Raw genomic sequence first — 19,701 nt, forward strand, 5'->3', positions numbered from 1 at the left:
GCTGGAATTAATTATGGGCACATTTAACTAAGGGTGGGATTTTGAACACTAGTTCCCTAGGATCAGAAGCCCAGTCCGGGCTTTCTAGAGGTTCCTGGGTCCGGCTAGGAGCTTAATGGGAAGGACTATTGTGGTGAGTGAGTCATGAATACCCTAAGGCTGAGGCTGGTGCTTATGGGAGATAATTTACATAATCCAGCCTTTAACTAGCCTTTTCACCCTGTTCTGCAATTACTGTGTCCTGTTATAAGAAGGCATCATGTGAATGTTTGGTCAAAACAGTGGTGTTGTGTCTAGTTAATGGATTACATTTCCAGGTATACTTTCAGTTCCTGTTTTTTTAAATTAATGAATGTATTTTTTATTGGTGTGTTTGGGGAAGGATGTTACCTGCTGCCTAATGGCTTGCTCTGGGTGCTTGAATATTAGACATTTAAAGCAAAACATTATAATGAAACCTCCACATAATATAACATGACCTAACCAGCTTGTACAAAAGGAGACCAACAACATATTCTTTCCCCGCTCCACAAAAAAGAGTGAATGAGTACACACAAATGGAAGTACAAACAACAGCAAAATTCAGGTAGATTCTAGTTAACTTTCATTTAGTGATGCGAAATGTGGCTTCAAGGTGTCTTAAGAAAGCAATTTCACCTTGAACTGGTCTCCAGCATTAGGCCGGGGGGATAGCTCAGGGGCAACGCCTGGATAGCTCAGGGGCAACGCCTGAGTCTTGGAAGCAAAACAACATGTAGCAACACATGTTCAAATCCTGCTCTTGTGCTTAGAAACTGTTCTCTGGTATTAGGCACATTATAAAAAAGCTATAATAATGATAACAATCCAAACACAGAAATAGGTTTTGGAGATGTTGTTTAGAAAGGTTCTCCGAACACTGTTTTTGGCTGTGCGAAACATCTAGCTTAAACACATGTGATGTATCTCCCCGCTACAGTGCATGTAAAGGGTCAATGTATTTTCCAGGGCATAGGCCCCTGGGTTCTGTAGCTAAGCAGTTAAGGGCTAAACTCTCTAGTGGATATGCGGGTTGGTTAAGCTCTCACTGACATAGAAAGAAGACTAAAGAGTAAATAATTATAGTCCTTGGCAAAATGCAACTCCATTGTTCCACTCTGCCCAATTTCGTAGCAGTGACAAGACAGAGAAGGGGCATAGAGCTGACATAAGGTCTCAGCTGTGCAGTCCTCCTCCATCTCGTCAGTGCACCTTGTTAGATGTCTGAATGCGACTTTATGCAAGTGTATAACCAGAGGCGTTGCTAGGAGGGGACTGAGGGGGCTATAGCCCCTGGTCTTTTGGTGGTAGCGCCGGATGGAATCTCAGGAGCTACAACCAAAAGGCTGGCTAGCCCCCAGTTCCGACAGTTCTGACATCTGCATAGCCCGGGGTCTTTTCCAGACCTAGCAACACCCCTGTGTATAACAAAAGGATTCCTGTGGACTCTACCTTGCTTTTGCACCTGGTTAAGACCAGCGGATACTGTAGGCCTTAGTAAACGCCACCTGCCGAGTGCATTTGTAGGTGGCATTTACTTTTCCACAAGACGGAGTGCGAAATGGAAAGAGTAAAAGCACATTTCCCCTGTCCATTCAGGCCTGCACAATTGCATGAAGGGAACCGCATAGCACGTACCTGCTAATGTTGGGGGTCCCCGCTATGCAATTTAGGATTTTTATAAAATGACCCAGGTAAAGTCGCACGGGGTTGCAGCCTGAATAGAGAAATCCTGCTCAGTCAGCTCTTATGAAACCAAGGAACCTGATAGCAGAGATGGGAGGGAAATTCCGTATCAAAGGGGGGCAAGTGTGGACTGGGAACCAAAAGAGGCCCTGGAAATAATGTTCAAAGTGACCTATATTACACATTTTCAGCAAGCCCAATGCTTTTCCAATGAGAACATTTGGAAATAAAATAGGTCACCACACAAAAGAGGCCTTGGGTGCACAGGCCACTAGGGAAATCTCCAGAGTTCCCTATAGGACAGTCCAGCCCTGAAGTAGGGGCAGTCTTGAAGGTGGTAAACACAGCAATAATAATAGTAATAATTTAGCATTTATATAGCGCTACAAACCATCAGGTATCTGGGTGCTGCTTATTATTACCCACGGTGTGTGGTGCTCATTTATCGATTTCGGAAGGATGAAAGGGTGAGTTTGGTCCTGCCAGGATTCAAACCTGCGTAAGCAGGCTCTGCACAGATGTCAAAGTGAGCGCTCTACTCGTTGTGCTATCGGACCGGCAGGGCAAGCTTTACACAGTATCATTTCCATTTCTATTGAGGGCCACTGGAAAGGTGGAAGATCAGATGGCACAGGGTGGCTGGTAGGAGAGGTGTAAGGAAAAGACTCCCATGTCCTCCGAAAGGAAACAAACATTGTATTAAAGCACTGAAGCAGGGAAATATTAACAGGAGGCAACTCAAGCATGAGGATGACCCCTTTTTTGCCTTGCTCTTTGGTAGTTACCTCCTTTTCCTAGTGTCTAACGGGCAAAACTTTCTCAGTACAGCAGATGTTTGTTGTTTTGGTTAAAAAGTGAACTAAACCACACAAGTCGATATGACAAAGTGCAAATAACACTATCAAGGAACATTACCTCCACCTAAACAGCTGATTAAAAATATATACAAGATATATGAAGTGCCCACTTTATAAAATAGCCTTTTTTAAAAAAAAAAATAAAGAGTTCTAGCCTTACTAGGATCAGGCAGCCGCCTGAGGAGATGTCCTTTTGTGAATAGGCCCCTCAGACTGTTGCTGGTGGTGTATTGTATTTGTATTTGATGGAATTAATATAGCGCAATGCAATAAAGCGCTTAACAAAAACACCACAGTATATAGAGGGATGAGTAAAACCAATACATTAGGAGGATGACAAATAGTCCTTTAGGTGACAACAGAACAAAGATAGATCGAAGGTTAAAGAGAAAGTTTGTTCCAGTAATGAGGAGAAAAGAGAGAAAAAGAGCACAGACAGCGATTGAGCACATGAGGGACGTGGTACCGAGAGTAGGAGCAGTTAGTAAGATAGGAGCAGAACCAATTATGCACAGAGCCCTGAAAGCCAAGGGGAAAAAGAGAATGAATACGAGCAGAGTGATCCACAGTGTCAAACGCTGCAGAGAGACCAAGCAAGAGGAGCAAAGAAGATTGTACAGCATAGCGAGCAGATATTAAGGAATTAGAAACAGACAGGAAAGTGGTTTCAGTCCAATTAAACATACGAAATCTAGATTGACAGAGATGAAAGGGGAAAGTGAACATAATGGGTTGAATGGATTGAAAACGGATTGTACACTGCATGCTCCAAATTTTTTAGAAAGGAATGGAAGGTGAGAAATAGGATGATAGGTGGATGGCAAAAAAGGGACAAGTTTTTTTTTTTTAATTAGTTAGGTAAAGGCATGTTTAAAGATAGAAGGGAAAGTAGAGCTAAGTAAGATGTGAGGTAAGAAGTGGCCTGACTTTGGGAATTAAAGAGGAAGACATATGATCAGAAGGGGCAGCAGTGGGGTGTGCTTTAGAAATAAAGGACTTCATGTCAGCATCAGAAAGAGGATTAAAAGATGACATTATGTCAGAAGTGCAAGAAAGTGAGGACGCGGAATTCAAGGAAGTGGTAAGAGGAGAGATGGAGGAACATAGAATTGTAACTTTAGTAGAAATGTAGATCCCGAAATCAGAGGCAGATAGAGAAGAAAGTGAGGATGGATCCCAACAAGGAGCAGCTAGAATATAATTTAGCTCCACGTGGCGAGGGTCAGAAGAAGAATGAAGAAAGCCAAGGAAGTATTTATCATTGTTTTGCAGTGAACAGAGAAGCATCACAAGTAGTGTAAAGAGAGGATAGAGCAGCTAAATTCACAGAGGATCCGGTTTTTCTCCAATGACGCCCAGCTCGCCGTAGTCGAGGACAAGAGGAATGCAGTGAGGGAGTCATCTGAGGCTGTGGAGGCTGTTTTTGCGTGAAAATGAGTGAGCAGAATACAAAGATTCATGGGTGACTGACAATTCTAAGGCAAGTAGAGAGGCAAGCTGATCAGAGGTGAAAGAAGAGAGTTGAGTAGTTGAGGAAAGGGTGGAAATTGATGTAGACATACACACAGAACTCTGGAAGCGACGTATAGAAGAAAGGGGAGAAGGAGCTGGAGTTAAAGGAAAGGGTATTGTTGGTGTAAAGGAAAGTAACAAATGATCCGAAGAATAGAACTGAAGAGCTGGAATGGATGAGAGTGATGGCAGTGTAGAGAAAATCAGACCTAGAGAGGAACCAGAAAGTTGGGTAGTAAGAGTAGACATTTGGGAAAGATGAAAGGAGTCAGGGATAAAGATGAGAGGTACAAAGGAGTGCCTAAATGCCAAAGTAAGATTCAAGTCATCAAGAAGAAACAGAGCGCATGGTAAGCGAATAAAAGATGGTATTAGAATGTCTAGGTCTTCGCAGAATATCTCGGGAGGATAGCTCAGGGGCAACGTGCTCGCCTTGGAAACAAGACGACACTGAGCAACGCAGGTTCGATCCCCGGGACCGCGCTTAGAAACATCTGGGTATTAAGCGCATTATAAATAACCTATCAAGAATCAGAATGACTTCATAGGACCATATAATACCATGAAAGCCAGAGGGGAGGTTTTCGAAAAAGATAAGAAGTGCAATTCTAAGAAGGAGAACTGCAGGAGGTTAGGAGGCAAGGGAGATGTTAGATAAGAAGTGTGAAATAGAATACCTACCCGTTCACCATGAACAGTGGGGCAAGGTGACAAAAAGAAGTATAGGGTAAGGAGGGAGCAGCAGAAATAACAGAATTTGAAGTCCGGTTTCAGTAATATAGTAACAATTGAAAATTATAATGAAGGACATTTCAAAGTGCTATATTAACAGTGGAACACAGGTCAGGTCAGATTGAGGAGGGTAGACTAGATCACTGGAATTACGAAGGAACAAACTGCTGAGTCATAGCTGCTATAGTCAGAAACAAGTAAAGCAGGAAATGCAGCAGAGTAAAATAGACTAAATAGAGAATTAATAATATTGCACCAAGATTGTACAGAAAACTCAATCCAGAAATGATACTACTGCCTGTAGCACAAAAAGGGGCAAGGATGCAAAAGGCTATTGATGATGAACTGGATATAGTGTGGCACGGCAGCAGTTAGAATATCAAGGGAAGACATGAAGAGTACTGTACAAATTTCACAGAATGGAGAAAGAATACAAAGAAACTGAAACACTTCCAACCGCGGATAGCCACAGACTGCTATGGCCTTTTCCCTAGTGGTTTGAGACCAGTCCCCATTCCCTGTTGCGTCCTAGTAGCCTGGAATGCATTGCATAGGCAGCCCAGTGAAAGGAAAGGCCCACACAGTCAACAATTATCCAGACTGGGTGAGGAGGGCAGCTCATAAAGAGAAGCAGCAACAGGGCCCGGCTGTAAACACCAAAGTGCACCACCGTGAAAGCAGGCAGAAGGATTGCAGAGTGGAAATCCCCAACCAACGCTGTCCAGATGGTGTGGCCACCAGAAATGAAGAGGCAAATCCCAATGTAGAAGGTCCTCTCGCATCTTCTGGCAGCATCACACTGAAGCGACTGGGGCGGTGAGATTGCGCAGTGACACATTACATACATTCCTCAAAAAACGCAAGATCTATGTGATCTCTGTAGATGTAAAGAGTGCCTCTGATGGTGTGCCTAGAAAGTCATTATGGCAGGTTCCAAGCAATAAGAGAATTCTGCCATTTGCTGAAAATAATACAGAACTTATTTGCAGATAACAAGATGGTTGTGCGATGGGGAATAGGATGCGAGACAACCAGCATGACAGATGCAAAATAGGGTGTGAGGCAGCGTTGTGTCCTGGTCCGCTCCATGAAGTCATTGAAGAGCTGGTTGTTCATTGTTTGGATCCCCCAAGATTAGGCCAAGAAAGAATACCGGCCCTGTTTTTCACTGATGACGCTGTTATATTGGCAAATTCACCCATGGGGCCAAGGTACATGTTAGTTTGTTTTATTGACAAATGCATACAGCTGAGATTGGAAATCCACAAGGAAAAGACCAAAGCAATGGTATTTAGACCTAGAGCTTCCAAACATCTTTATTTAACACCTTAAGTGCCAAGGGCGAGGTATCTCGTCCTTGGGATTACCTCCCTGTTGCCAAGGACGAGATACCTCGTCCTTGGCACTTAAGGGGTTAATGAAACAGACAACGTTAGAAGGCATTGAATGACGAAATACCAAAATCAGAAAAAAAGGCCTTGGCACTGGGGGCGGGTGGACCTTGTGGTTGGATATAGACTGGAACAGGTCATCTTCTATGATTATTTAGGTATTGGGTTCACTGAAAATGGTATATGGACAACCCAGGTGGCTAACGTATGTGCAGTGTTGGATATAAATAGCGGCGGTACAAGGAAGTTTGCAGCCCTTAATCGGGGGAGGGCTGTTATCCCAGCCCTCGAGATCTGTAAGATGCAAGCTACATCCTCTGTTCTTTATGGTGCCGAGATTTGGGGCTTGTCTGTGCCCAGATTCTGGCAGCAGCAGAAAATAAGTTCCTAAAGTAACTACTTTCGATTCCTACAAGTATTTGTAATGCAATGGTCCATATGGAGTGTGACCTGAGGCCAATAACAGACTTTCTCAGTATCAAGCCTTTGCTTTATTGGGTTCGGATTTGGAGAACACCGGGAATATTGGAGTCCAGAGAAGCACTCCTGCATATCATGTTACAAGAGGGAGTTTAAGCTTTATCCTGGTTCAAGCATGTAAAGCGAGGGCTAACTGCCTTGAACCTTTGGAGCATTTGGTAAAATGTGACTGAAATTAGCAGTGAGAATAAAATAAAATAAGCTGCTATATTATCATCAAGGAAGAGAAAGGAGGATGCTTGTCCCAATTAAGTACTCGCATACTGTACCTAGGTCATAAACAGGAGTTGGGTTTTGAGGAATACATTGATACAATATCACCACAGTACGTGAGAGCACTCTATATAGAGCATAGGCTAAATGAAGCCTAAGGTGACCAATTTTATGAGAAACTGCAAAGGTTCCAATTCAGCTACTTGCCGGGGATGTGGCAAGGGTGACGAATCCATTGTCCACCTCATGCTGTTCTGTGAAGGTTATCAAGTACTCAGGGGAACATATTTGCTATCCTTACATAGAGCCTCACGCAGAAGACCCTCAGAGGAAGCCCTGGACTATTGTAAATCCACTAATGAATACAGTGCTGTCCATTATGTAGGCAAGTATATACAGAAGACCTGGATCAGGAGATCTTGGTTGATCAAACATTTACCTTTGTCAAATTAGATATTCGGCCTCATTATAGGTCGGCCAGTCCGGTAATAAAGTGCCGGTATTGATGTATACTGGCACTTTATCAGACCAGTCTACTACAGGTTTGCCGGTGGGGCAACTGTGTTACCTCTGGAGGTAAGGCAGGTGCCCTACCAGCAAAAAAAGCCATCATTACAGGATTGCCACTGCCGGTAATGATGGCAAATCTCCCCTGGAGTCCTATATGACAACGAGGCAACGAGTGCCCAAAACAGTAATGACATTTGCTGGTATCTTGGCGTCCCTACCACCATCATACTGGCAGCCTTATGATGAGGCTCATTTACTTCGGACTTGGATTTTTTATGTTTTACATCTGGCCATGTTGTGGCAGGACATATATCCAAGGAGCCTATATGGATATGCAATAGGAATTTTGTATACATTTTACCGTTTATCATTTTATGTATTAAACCTTTCACACATGTAAAACAGTTCAATCACAATAAAAGACAAGAACAATTAATTCCATTAAAATCACAAAATTACTTTAAGAAAATCTAGCACAGCAATTAATAACAAAATCTCTTTGGCATTCAGTATACGAATCGAAAACCAGACTGGCAAAATGAGAAACACATACAAATCTGTTGAACATTTCTGTGTGATATGCAGTTAAGCCAGAGCTTTCAGCGTATAAATGCTTAAGAATTTCACCTTCCACTTTACAGAACCGGCACAATCTCATATATTTTACAACATTCACTCTGGCGCCTATCACATCCCCTGTTGGATACAAGTTTAACTTAAATCTTAAGACGGAGGTCTTGAACTCATGTGAGGGATGTTTCATTAGATAAGATGCAAGTACATTAAAAGATTGTTCCGACCAGCTAAAATGATTATTAAAATATCTATAACTTAATAAAATGTCCCTGTTCCAAATCCAGTAATTCCTGAAAAATGTTGGGTTTGTTTTTTCTCGGGGCAGCTCATAATTCATTACCCGTGGAATTAATTTTCTTTAAAAGCTCATCACAGTTTTCTTTCCAGGACGTCAACATTCTACTTGTATTATTTACCAATTCTTCCCTTAAATTAGGAAGTAAAAAAGTCTGAGGAGGAGACATAATACATTCCTAAATTTGTAAAACCTTCCAGTCCACGCTGGCTTGAAGAGAAACCCTGCCCATCTCATGTCTTATTCCAGCCATGGGGACTGACATTGGTAATGAACTAACTTTTTGCCAAAGCAAAGCTTCCAGTTTGGATCATTCTACTACTTTATCTAATATGTGTACCTCAAACTTAAACGTTGCACCAATTTCTGATAGTAAAATCTAAGAGCAGGTAAAATGGTAAAATGCCCAAATTTAAAAGCAAATTGGTGCAATTGTCGGTAGTCGCTAAAAACAATGCTCTACACAATTTATACCTTCATTGTTTTCCCTTTCTCGAATATGTATGATATATATAAAACATTTAATCTTCCAGGTCCTGGCCACCAATTTTCCATTTAAATTTTTTCCTTTTAGATTTTTCTTCATTTAATATTAGGATTTTTGATTTAACAATGTTCAAATGTAAGTCCATGTTCAACAAATATGTATTTAAACATTCCAATGATCTTTGCAGCCCTATTGGTGTTAGGTCACAAATGATCACGTCGTCTGCATAGTTTAGATATAGGAACTTGATTTGACTGATTCTTGGAGGATTACCACTCACCTTTTCCAAGCTGTTGCCCATGTCACAAATATACACACTGAATAAAAAAGGTGCAAGGGCACAACCTGTCACAATCCGCAGTTTGTGTTAATCCGCTTTGTACAGCCTCCCTATCCATTCAATCTAATCTTAATTCTTACATCTTGATGCAAAGCAATCAAGATAGTAACCAGAGCGGGAGGACAACCATACTTCAGCATTTCCTTCCAGAGTTTGGCTCGATTCACACAATCAAAGGCTTTTGATAAATCAAGGAAGACTAAATAGGTTGATATTCCTCGATCCCTTGAGTGCTTATCTAACAGGGATATGTGAAACATGCATGGTATCAAGAGAGACATAGACTCAAAAGCAACAGTTTGAAAACCTGTATTATCAAACTTTGTGGGGTTGGTGCAATGCCTTCCTGGCCCTAACTCTAAGAGGATTGTTCCCTCAACTGATGGTTCTAAGGGCTGTTGATGTCAGTAAATCCAAAAACAAAGTTCATCTGTGTCCAAACCTATGCTTGCAGTCACTCTTAGATCAAATGTGATAGGAGTGTTCTTAAAGGAAAAATGGTGATTCAAAAGGAAATGTAAGCCACAGCTGGTTTCAGGTAGTCTGGTTTCTGGCTCACGAAACTCACCATTAGTAGCGCGGCACTGCCGAGCAGATAAGGGGGTTCTTGGGTCTAGGTCAGAGTCTTACCACCTGCCCCTCGGATACTCCTGTGACTGGCACATGTCCCAGGGGAATGAGCACTGGCCTGAACAAGGCCAACGACTGCCTTCTGTCCCACTTTGGCTTCCTGGAGACACGGCTCCCTCGCCATGCTGCCGTCCCTTTCAAATATAGGGCCACCGTCTTGGCGTCCCGCACTCCACCGGTCCATCTGAGCTTCTCTTCCTTTCGTCTTCTGTTCCTTGGCTTCTTTGGTCCAGTCAGCAGCCTCACCTCGCTCTCTGACTCTGGCACAACCACCTTGTTTATATTGCAGGAGAAAGTCAATTGGAGTAAGGAGTGCACAATTGGGGAAATGTGCCTGACCTTCCTGACTCTATTAGTGGGACAATTCAAAGGTGTTAGATGGTAGGCCTTTGCATCCCTATGCTATGTCAATGGGCAATCTTCATTGCTCCTGATTGTCTCTTCCTCTTCCCAGTACTTACTGGAATTTGGGAGGGGGAGAAACGGGACAAGACCAATGAGGGTTCTTATAGGGTGAAAGGTAATAAGATGGTTTAAATTGGGGAGAAGGGTAACACTAAGCTTGTTTTATATATCAGCAGGACAAATCCCTTTTCCCCATATTATCCTACTTGACTGGCAATTTGGAATGGTTGGACGGATAGTGATAAGAAGTCCCTTGACTTGAGTTGGGGAAGGATCCGTTGAAGTTATAGCCAAACAGATTTTGTTCCTTCTACTTTCCGTACTTCCCCACCTGTGTCATTCTACTATGATTGGACTTTTCTTGCTTATTCAAGAGAGATAGACATGAATATCCTACAAAGGCTTCTGGGAGGTCTTCCTTACCCCTGTTGCCCTATTAGGAATCTGCGTCTCACCTGAGGGTCTCATAGAATTATTACCCAGACTCCCTTACCGAGGTGATCCTTCTTTGCTTGTACACCCCCAGGATTGGGAGCCAAAAGCGATGGCCCTCCCCTGGACACCTGAATAGAGGAATCTTGGGGCTTGCCTGGGAGAATACCCTCGGATTTCACACAGGTACTATACAATGAAGATTACCCAGGCTTACAGTGCCAGGAGTCTTGATTCTATTAAAGACACAGAGGTGAGAATTAACTCTTTAATGCCACTCCTCATAGCAGCTTCTTCAAATCTTAACTTTTTCTGTTTAACATTTTCTTTTTTAAACAGTAAAAATGTTCAAATCCAAACAAAAACTTCATCACATGGGACTACAAATCCCCAGAAGTTCCCAGTGTCTCTGTAGTTTTGTGTCCTGTCCAACATCCAATACTGGGCCGGTACAGCCCCTGCATCATGTCCTGCCTGTGTCTCCTCCTCTTTCTTTGATGAACTTGCAATAACAGTACAACCAAAAAATGTCCACCATTGACAGTCTTAAAATGAAACTTCACCAAATCTAGATCCTGCTTCCGAATCCTAAATGACCAGTCTTTCCAGACGTACCACACCATCATCCATCTTTCAGTTCAGTAGCCTTTGGTCTTGTCACTTATGGTCCAATCCAACACATAATTAGGGAGGGAATACGCAGCTATGAAAATTCAATTACATCACAGCAGAACAGCATGAATACACAAAAAATATATCAGCAGCATGTCATGCAGTCATCACACCCTGCATATGAAGGGCAGGATAATGCTCGCCTCTGTGTCTTTAATAGAATCAAGATTCCTGGCGCTATAAGCCAGGGTAATCTTCATTCTATGTCAAGACCAGAGGTGAGCATTATGCTTGTTCAAAGCTTTCCAACACAACATTAGCTACAGTTGAAACTGGCTTGAAATAAAAGGTCTTAAACGTAGCCTCCCAAGACCAATTTGCAGCATTTAATATATCATGCAAAGAAGCCTCTGCCTCAAAAACTTTGGATGCCATTGCTCCCCTGACAGAATGAGCCCCACAGATTTTCAAGTCTATGCCTGCCCAGCACATAACTTCTCTAACTCACCTAACTATGGTGGTTGAGGCTACTGCATGAAAAGTCTTTCAGCATGCTATGAGTAGCTGCTGCACTCTCACCGGCTTAACAGCCTTGGTAACTCTCTCATACTCCTTCATGCAACGAGCCACACACATTGTGGGCTCGTCCGTGAAATATGGATATGAAATGACTGCGGATGCACTCTTAGTCCTTTTAACAATCTGAAGCGCTATCCCTTCTGGGTAAAACACCTTCCTGTTAATCTCCAGAGCCTTAACGTCAGAGACGCTCCTACTTGAAACCAAGCACAATAGAATTGCTATCTTGGCAGATAGCTATTGTACCCACAGCTGATCGTTCTCTCGTCACTGCTTAAAGAGGCGGAAAACTACCTCAAAATCCCACAACAAGGAATACTTGGGAGCGGGCGGCTAGTGAACTTTCACTCCTCGCAACAATCTGACCACTGCTGGATGTTCCCTGACTGGTGGGCCCTCACACTTCTCGTGAGCGGCGGAAATTGCTGACCTGTAAACCCCAAGCGTGCGAAAAGCTTGCCTATCCTGAGACAGCTCTGCTAAAAACATTAGGACTTGGACTACACGTGCTGAAATGGGATGAACACGTTGCTGGACGCACCATTCTTCCCACTTGGCCCATGCGGCGTCATAGCTCCTAAGGATGGAAGGCGCCCATGAGCCTCCGATACAATTGGCATCTGCTCTCGAAAGGCCTGGCAAGTTTCATTTTTGTCTGAAATTCTGCATGCCAATAGCTGCAGCGACTCTGCTTGAACTAGAGGGTGCACCGCCTCCCTCGGGTCGCACCTTAGTTCTGCTTCCAATGGAATCACTCTCGGAAAATCCAAAGAAAGTTCCATCAGAATCGGAAACCATGCCTGTGATTTCCACAGCGGCACCACCATCACAACCTCTGCTCATTCCCAGCGGACTTTCACCACAAACCTTGCTAGCATGATGAACGGGGGAAAGGCATAATATAGCGTTGCCGTCCAACTCTGAAGGAATGCGACTGTCCCTATCGCCTCTGGGTCTGGTCTCCAGCTGTAATATTTGGGAACCTGTGTGTTCAACCTGGAGGCAAAAAGATCTACCTCTCCTGGACCCCAGATTTTCTGTAACTGCAAGAACACTGGCTCAATTTCCAATCGTTGGTATTCTCCAGGTATGTGGAGATCCATTCCACTACTACGTTTTGCTTTCCTGGTTGGTATGCTTCTGCTATCACTAGCTGCCTCTGTAGGCAATAATGCCAGAACTCCTTCACTATCTCCACTAGCATTCGTGATTTTGTTTCTCGTAACTAGTTTATATAACGTACTGCTGAGATGTTGTCCATTCTGAACAGAATGCAGCAATTCACCTTCTCCTTGGCAAAAACCTTCATCGCGAAAGAACCTGCTAGAAGCTCTAAGCAGTTTATGTGCAGTTGCAGCACTTCTATGGATCACTTTTCTCTGGTCTGCAGCAGGCTAGACCTGGCGCCCCACTCGCACCTGCTTGCATCAGATTCTATCACTAACTCTGGCACGACTCCAGAGATGGCCCTGCATTCCAGGCTTCCATGTTCTGCAGCCACCAGTGTAGCTCCACCTTTCCTTCTTTGTCTAACGGCACCATCGTATGATATCTCATACCTCCCTGAAGGTGTCTTATCTTTAGCCTCTGAAGCGCTCTGTAGCATGGACACTAGAAATATTGCTTGGATCAATGCTGCTAACAGCCCTACTATCCTTTCTAAATTCTGAAGCGAAATATGCATCCTCTGCACTGCTTTCCTCAGTTCCTTATTCATCGCCTTCATCTTCTGTTGGAGTAACTCTAACGTGGCTTTCCTGGTGTCCACCACAAACCCCCGGAACTCCATCCGTTGTCTCTGGATGAGCTCTGATTTTTCTCAAATGATCAAAAAACCGAGGGATGACAGCAGAGCACTCCCAGTACACCTGAGCTTCCAACCACGTTTTATTCTGCACCAGGACTAAGCTGTCGCCCATGTAGATTATAATCCTGATCCCTCTGTCTCTAATGGCTTCCACTACTGGTCTCATCACTTTTGTGAGGCCCAAGGGGCCAAGGCTAGGCCAAAAGGCAGACATGCAAACTGCCAGATCTGCCCTTTCCAGAACGATTTGAGGAATTGTCTGTGCTCCTGAGCCACCGGAATGGTCAGGTAGGCATCTTTTAAATCTAACCTCGCTGACCAATCTCCATTGGAAAGGATTTCTCTGAGGAAGTGCACACCCTCCATCTTGAAGTTCCTGTATACTAGCCAGCTGTTCAACTCTTTCAGGTTGATGACAGGCCTCGACTTCCCTTTCCTATGCACTAGGAATATATTGCTGTAAAACCCGGCAAGCCCTGGGGGGACACCTCTCTATAGCTCCCTTTTTTAAATTTGTCTGTTTTATGCTCTTAGTGCCTTCAGGACTTGAACGTTGCAGGTAACAGAAAGGAAGAGAGGCTCCACCTTTCGCAAAGTGCATTTCCCGTGGGCAGTGGATCTTGATTGCAAGCAAAGAAACAACGTTCTAACTAACTCCGTGTTCGGAGGAGAATCTTTGCGCATTCGTGATCTTGCACACCTAGCACGTGACCAGAGCTAGTGCTAGGTCCTTTCCTCTAAGCTGGTTCGCAGCTGGAAAGGACCTACGCGGCGCGCTTCTGGACTCGAGAGAGCGCACCAGTTATCCGGAGTGAGCGAGTTGACTGGGGGTCTCAGTTCTCCCCCGGGCGACATGAAGGTAGGAGAAAAGGAAAATGTGGCTACCGGCCGCCCATAATAATGTAATACGAATATGACTGTGGAATTGTGGAAGCGTGGCGATCACCGCTTATACCAGCTAACACACAACACCTGATCTAATGGTTCTAATATGATCTACCACGTTATACCCACACTTCAGGCCTATGGTCTACACCACAATATAACATTAGCACCACATTCCTACTTTCCCATTCCATATGGAAAAGAGCTAATACATTGGTGAGTTACCTGCTTGAAGAGCAGCAAAGAAAGAGGAGGAGACACATGCAGCACATGATGCAAAGGCTGTACCGGCCAAGGATTGGTTGTTGGACTGGACACAAAACTACAGAGACACTGGAGACTTCTGGGGATGTGTAGTCCTGTGTGCAGGAAGTTTTTGTTTGGATTTTAATATTTTTCCTGTTTAAAAAAAAAATGTTGAACAGAAAAAACTCATATTTGAAGAAACTGCTATGAGGCATTAAAGAGTTAAGCATAATGCTCGCCTCCCGTCTTCAAATATTTAAGGGGGTACCCATCTCTTTCTTAACACCGGACTATAAAGGCAACCAAAATCGCTAGCCCAGTGCTGTAATTCAACTAATATAATATTTGCAAAAATCTTATTTGATGAATCCAGCAAGGAAATTGGTCTATAATTTGATGGCTTCAAACTTTCACCCCCCTTAAAAATCAGCACCACCCTTGCTGATTTCCAAAAGCTCGGAATGACTTGAGTAGTTAAAATATTATCAAACCTGAAAAACCTGAGCCACCTCAAATAGCAGTCAGCAAGCCCCCAAATGGCCGACCCTTGTTGCTCTCTTTGCCTTAATATGGCATACATGAAACCCTTCAATAATAGGGGATGCAAGCATTCAGGTCTCTTGGAGGCAAAGGACTGTATACTTCTTAAATGGTGCCTGAAGCCCCTAGTATTCCGGGAGAGAAGAGTACACAGGGGGCCTCATTCACACAAACCTTCACCCCTTGACCCACCAGGCAATACTGTATGGGAAAAATCCCTGTACAGTATAGCAGCACAACAGGGAGCATCGGTTGAAATGATGGCTCAGGCAATGGAGAGGGTGGCCACTTCCATTCTCCCCCCTGAAAGGCAGATGGAGCAACAACAGCAGGCAACAGACTACATTTGCCAATCACACAGGGAAGACATGTTGGTGTCCAACAGGGACAGACGGGCGGCACTGGAGACTCTGCGCGAAGCCATATCTGTAGAGTCACAGGGCCACAGGGAAGCCCTGAGGTTAGAACTCCATCTCCTCAGGGAGACTCTGGGTGAACTTGAGGCTTCCCGAAATTTTAGGTCACAACAGCAGCTGGAGTAGCTCACACGTTCACTCTCAGCAGAGCTCCAGGCAACACATGCGGAGATCCGGGCATCATGTGAGGCCATGCGGGTAGAAATGCAGGCTACCCGTGAGGTGATGCATGGGGATCTCCACACCATCATCCTCCAGAACGAAACCTTCCACGCCTGCATGCTTGCTGCCATGGAGGACCATACCAGGGCTTTACGTGGGCTGCCTCCCATAGCACAGCCACCTCCTGATGTAGCAGCAGAGGGTGAAGAGAGCGACAGCAGTTCTCCCACAATAGAGTAGCCGTGCAGGCCATGAGCCCATGGAGGTATTTTTTTTTGTTGCAACATCCACGCATGTGGGTGTTGGTGTGCAGCCTGTCCTCGAACCTCCTGGGTGGCCTCTCCCCCCCGGTCCACACATGGGCATTTTTTTTTTTTTTTTTTTTTTTTTACAGTGTGTTGCCTTGTGTGGCTCCCGTGGACATCCACTGTGTATTCCAGCTGGGCACATGCAGACTTGTCCTGTCTTTTGGTTAGATGCTTGGGTTCCTGACTCACACACCCCTGACCAAGTGACAGTAACTTACATAGCGACATTGGGTTCCCATGAGCTGTGTGGGCAGTCTGTAGTCAAAACTGTGTGGACATCCCTAGTGGGGATTGTTGTTGGATTGAACACTGCATGGTGTATTGATATGTGCTTGTGCATCCATGACTTTCCCCTTATTCACATGTACCTTCTTCATGTCTTCACAAGGCCGTCTCCTTTGCAGATGCAGTTCATGTTGTATGCAGTACACTGACACATTTGCCTGAAAGCAACACTCTGCAGTTGGAAGGGGTCGATGTGCTGCCTTAGTCAGGTTGTGAGACTTGCAGTACTTTGATTTTGTACTGTGATATTTTTACACTGTTTCATCCTGTGTTGCTGTTCTGTGTTGCTGGTAAGTATTTGTTCATGTGTGCTGTTTCTTATTGATTACTGGGAGCATATTGTCTGTGGCCTGTTTACATTTGGAACAGTGCACTTTGTGACACTGGTGTCATTTGTTGTGCATTCATTTTGTTGCTTTCACATTGCATGACATGCCATGGTGTGTTGGGTAGCTGAGATGGGGAGGGGTTGGGTGACATGGCAATATTTTCATGTAGTATTTTTCAAGGAGGTAGTCATTCATGCATCATGAATGTGTTTTTTTCACACAGCATTGGTTGTCTTTAAGTAGGTAGGGATGCACACATTGTAACACTTCCAGGATGTCCAATCTCAGGCTGATATGGTTGTGACAGTTGACTGTCCCTTATGTCATCATCATTTATTGTCATCTGGTATGTGCCAGGGCTGTGTGCACTCCACAGGGGTAGGATTTTAGGTGAAGTAATTAGCCACCAGCTGGGTACGGGCTGCCTCACCATGTGCCCTTTCAACTCCCATGCGCAGCGGGCGTGCATGTGGTTGGGGATGTGGGGGCACCACCATGTCCACCGGCAGGCCCCGGTGTGTTGCAACGTTGTGCAGGACACCTGCTGCCACTATGATCCTGCACACTACTGGGGGCGCGTATAGCAGCTGCCCACCAGAGCGGTCAAGGGAGCGAAAGCGTGACTTGAGCACTCCGAATGTGCGCTCCACTATGCCCCGGGTTGCAATATGGGCTGTGTTGTATCTTACCACAGGTGGTGTGGTGGGGTTCCGAATTGGCGTCATCATGTGGGTGCTCAGAGGGTAGGCACTGTCCCCTGGTGAGGTGATGATGGGTATCATCAGTGGGGTTGTGACATTACTCAGTATCTGACATGCATGCATGTGCAGAGGCATTTATACTCACCAAGCAGCCATGTATTTTCATGCCGCCCAGCTTCTAGGTCCCGGTTTAGAGGTGACATTCTGAAAATGAAACTATCATGGGTGGACCCTGGATAGTTGGCATATACTGAGGTGATGATTCCCTTGGCATCACATACTACCTGCACGTTGATGGAATGCCAGTGCTTGCAATTTCTATAGATGTGCTCAGTTGCCCTGGGTGGACGTAGAGCCACATGGGTGTAATCAATGGCACCTAGCACTTTGGGGAAGTGTGCCACCCCGTAAAAGTCCTGGACGGCAGCCTGCCTTTCTGCAAGTGTTCTGGGCATGTATATGTGCCTGCGGACTGAGGGGCATGCAGTCATGATGGCCAACACCTGGTGTAGGCAGCGTGACTGCGTGGCCTGTGACACCCCCCCCCCCACTATGGCACTTGTCCGCTGAAATAAACCAGTGGCCAAGAAGTGCAGTACATTGAGCACCTTTTCCAAGGGGCTCAGTGCTTGGGAGCACAGGGTGGGTGATGTGCGGTCATCCTCCCACTGACTCACCAGGTCGAGTATTATTTGTGGTGGAAACCTGTACCTCTCATACACCTGGTCATCAGGCATCCCAAAAAGGCTGGTCCTGGGTGTAAAAATTCTGGGCCTGGCTATCCTCCTCCTCCTGCGGTGTCCCATGACCACTGCTGCGAGGAACGGTATATTCATCATAGCGTCTGAGCTTGTTTGTTGTTTGCGTGCACTTTTGTGCTGCGCGGGGCCACGTACGCCTGCTTCCTGCTGGCGTACGTGTTTCCGGATTAGCGCGTCTTTTTTGGCGCCCGCGTTTCCCCTGTTCGATTCCATGAATATGTGTTGTAGGCTCGCGTGTGGGCGTTCCGCGCATTTACCTCCCGTACTTCCCCCGTAATGCCCACATTTTCATGCGTTGTTCCCCATTCCGCGTGTTACGCCCCGAGTTCCGCCCACTTTTATTGTGTGCGCTGCGCTATGTGCGCTTTCACTGTGCGCATAGCGCAGCACAGCGTTTGATGACGTGTGCGCCTGCGTGCGCCACGCACGATTTTAGCGCACATTCCAGGATTTACACGCGCACAGACTTCCATGAATCGATGTGCACGGCTTTCGCACGCTTGTGCTGCTATTTTCGCGCTTGCGCTGCGATTCGCACGCTTTCGCACGCTTGGGCTGTGATTTTCGGCGCACATTAGTTCCATGAATCGGCCTGTAAATCATCCCATATAGATAGTAATGCAGTTTCTGTTCCTCTCATGGGCCTGAAACCTACTTGTGCCTCATCTAGTAACCCACTGTTTTCTACATGTTCCAGGAATTGTTCGTAGATGTAGCTTTCTAGTAGTTTAGCTGGTTATGGGATGTTTGACATTGGTCAGTAGTTGGTTAGGTCCTCCATGTTTCCCGATGGGTGTTTAAGGAGTGGGTTGATGTATGCAAATTTGAAGGCATGTGGCCTGATTCCTGCTGCAAGTGAGTGGTTGAAGAGGTTGAGGAATTATTCTGCAGGTGTTTTCTGGGTGAGGATAGTCTTGTATACTTCTGGTGGGCAGGGGTCTGCTGGTGGACAGGCTCTGTTGCTTTTTCTCACCAGGATGTTGGATTTTTCTGTTAAGATACGTGGGAGGTGGTTTAGTCTAGTAGATCGTTCTGGGTTTTGGCTGGTTGAGGGGGTTGTTGATGATTTTCAGCTTGCTCTCAATAATTTGCTGTATGTTTGTGATTTTGTTTTCGAAGTGGTCTGCAAGTTCATCGCATAGTTCTTGTGATGGGCTTGGAGTGTCGTTGCAGGTTTCTAGGTTTCTTAGCTCATTTATGATGTTGAACATCTTTTTCTGGGTGTTGCTTGAGTTTGTGATCCGTTCATTGTAGTATGTCTTCTTTGCTTTTATTATTTCGGCTTTGTATATTTGTATCTGTCTTTGGTATGCGTTATTTTGAATTGGTCGTAGTTTTTCCTCCATTCTTTTTCCAGTTTTCTATTTGTTTTGTCAGTGCTCTGAGGTGGGGTGTGTCCCATCTTGCCATTGTTTTTCTTAGAGAATGGTTGAATTGTTTTCTGGTGCAATATCATCTAATGTTTTTGCAATCCATTTTTGAATTGTGCCGTTCTTTCTTCTATGC

This window comes from Ambystoma mexicanum, chromosome 1q, assembly GCF_040938575.1.
Source record: "Ambystoma mexicanum isolate Mex_15411 chromosome 1q, UKY_AmexF1_1, whole genome shotgun sequence".
Taxonomy (NCBI): domain Eukaryota; kingdom Metazoa; phylum Chordata; class Amphibia; order Caudata; family Ambystomatidae; genus Ambystoma; species Ambystoma mexicanum.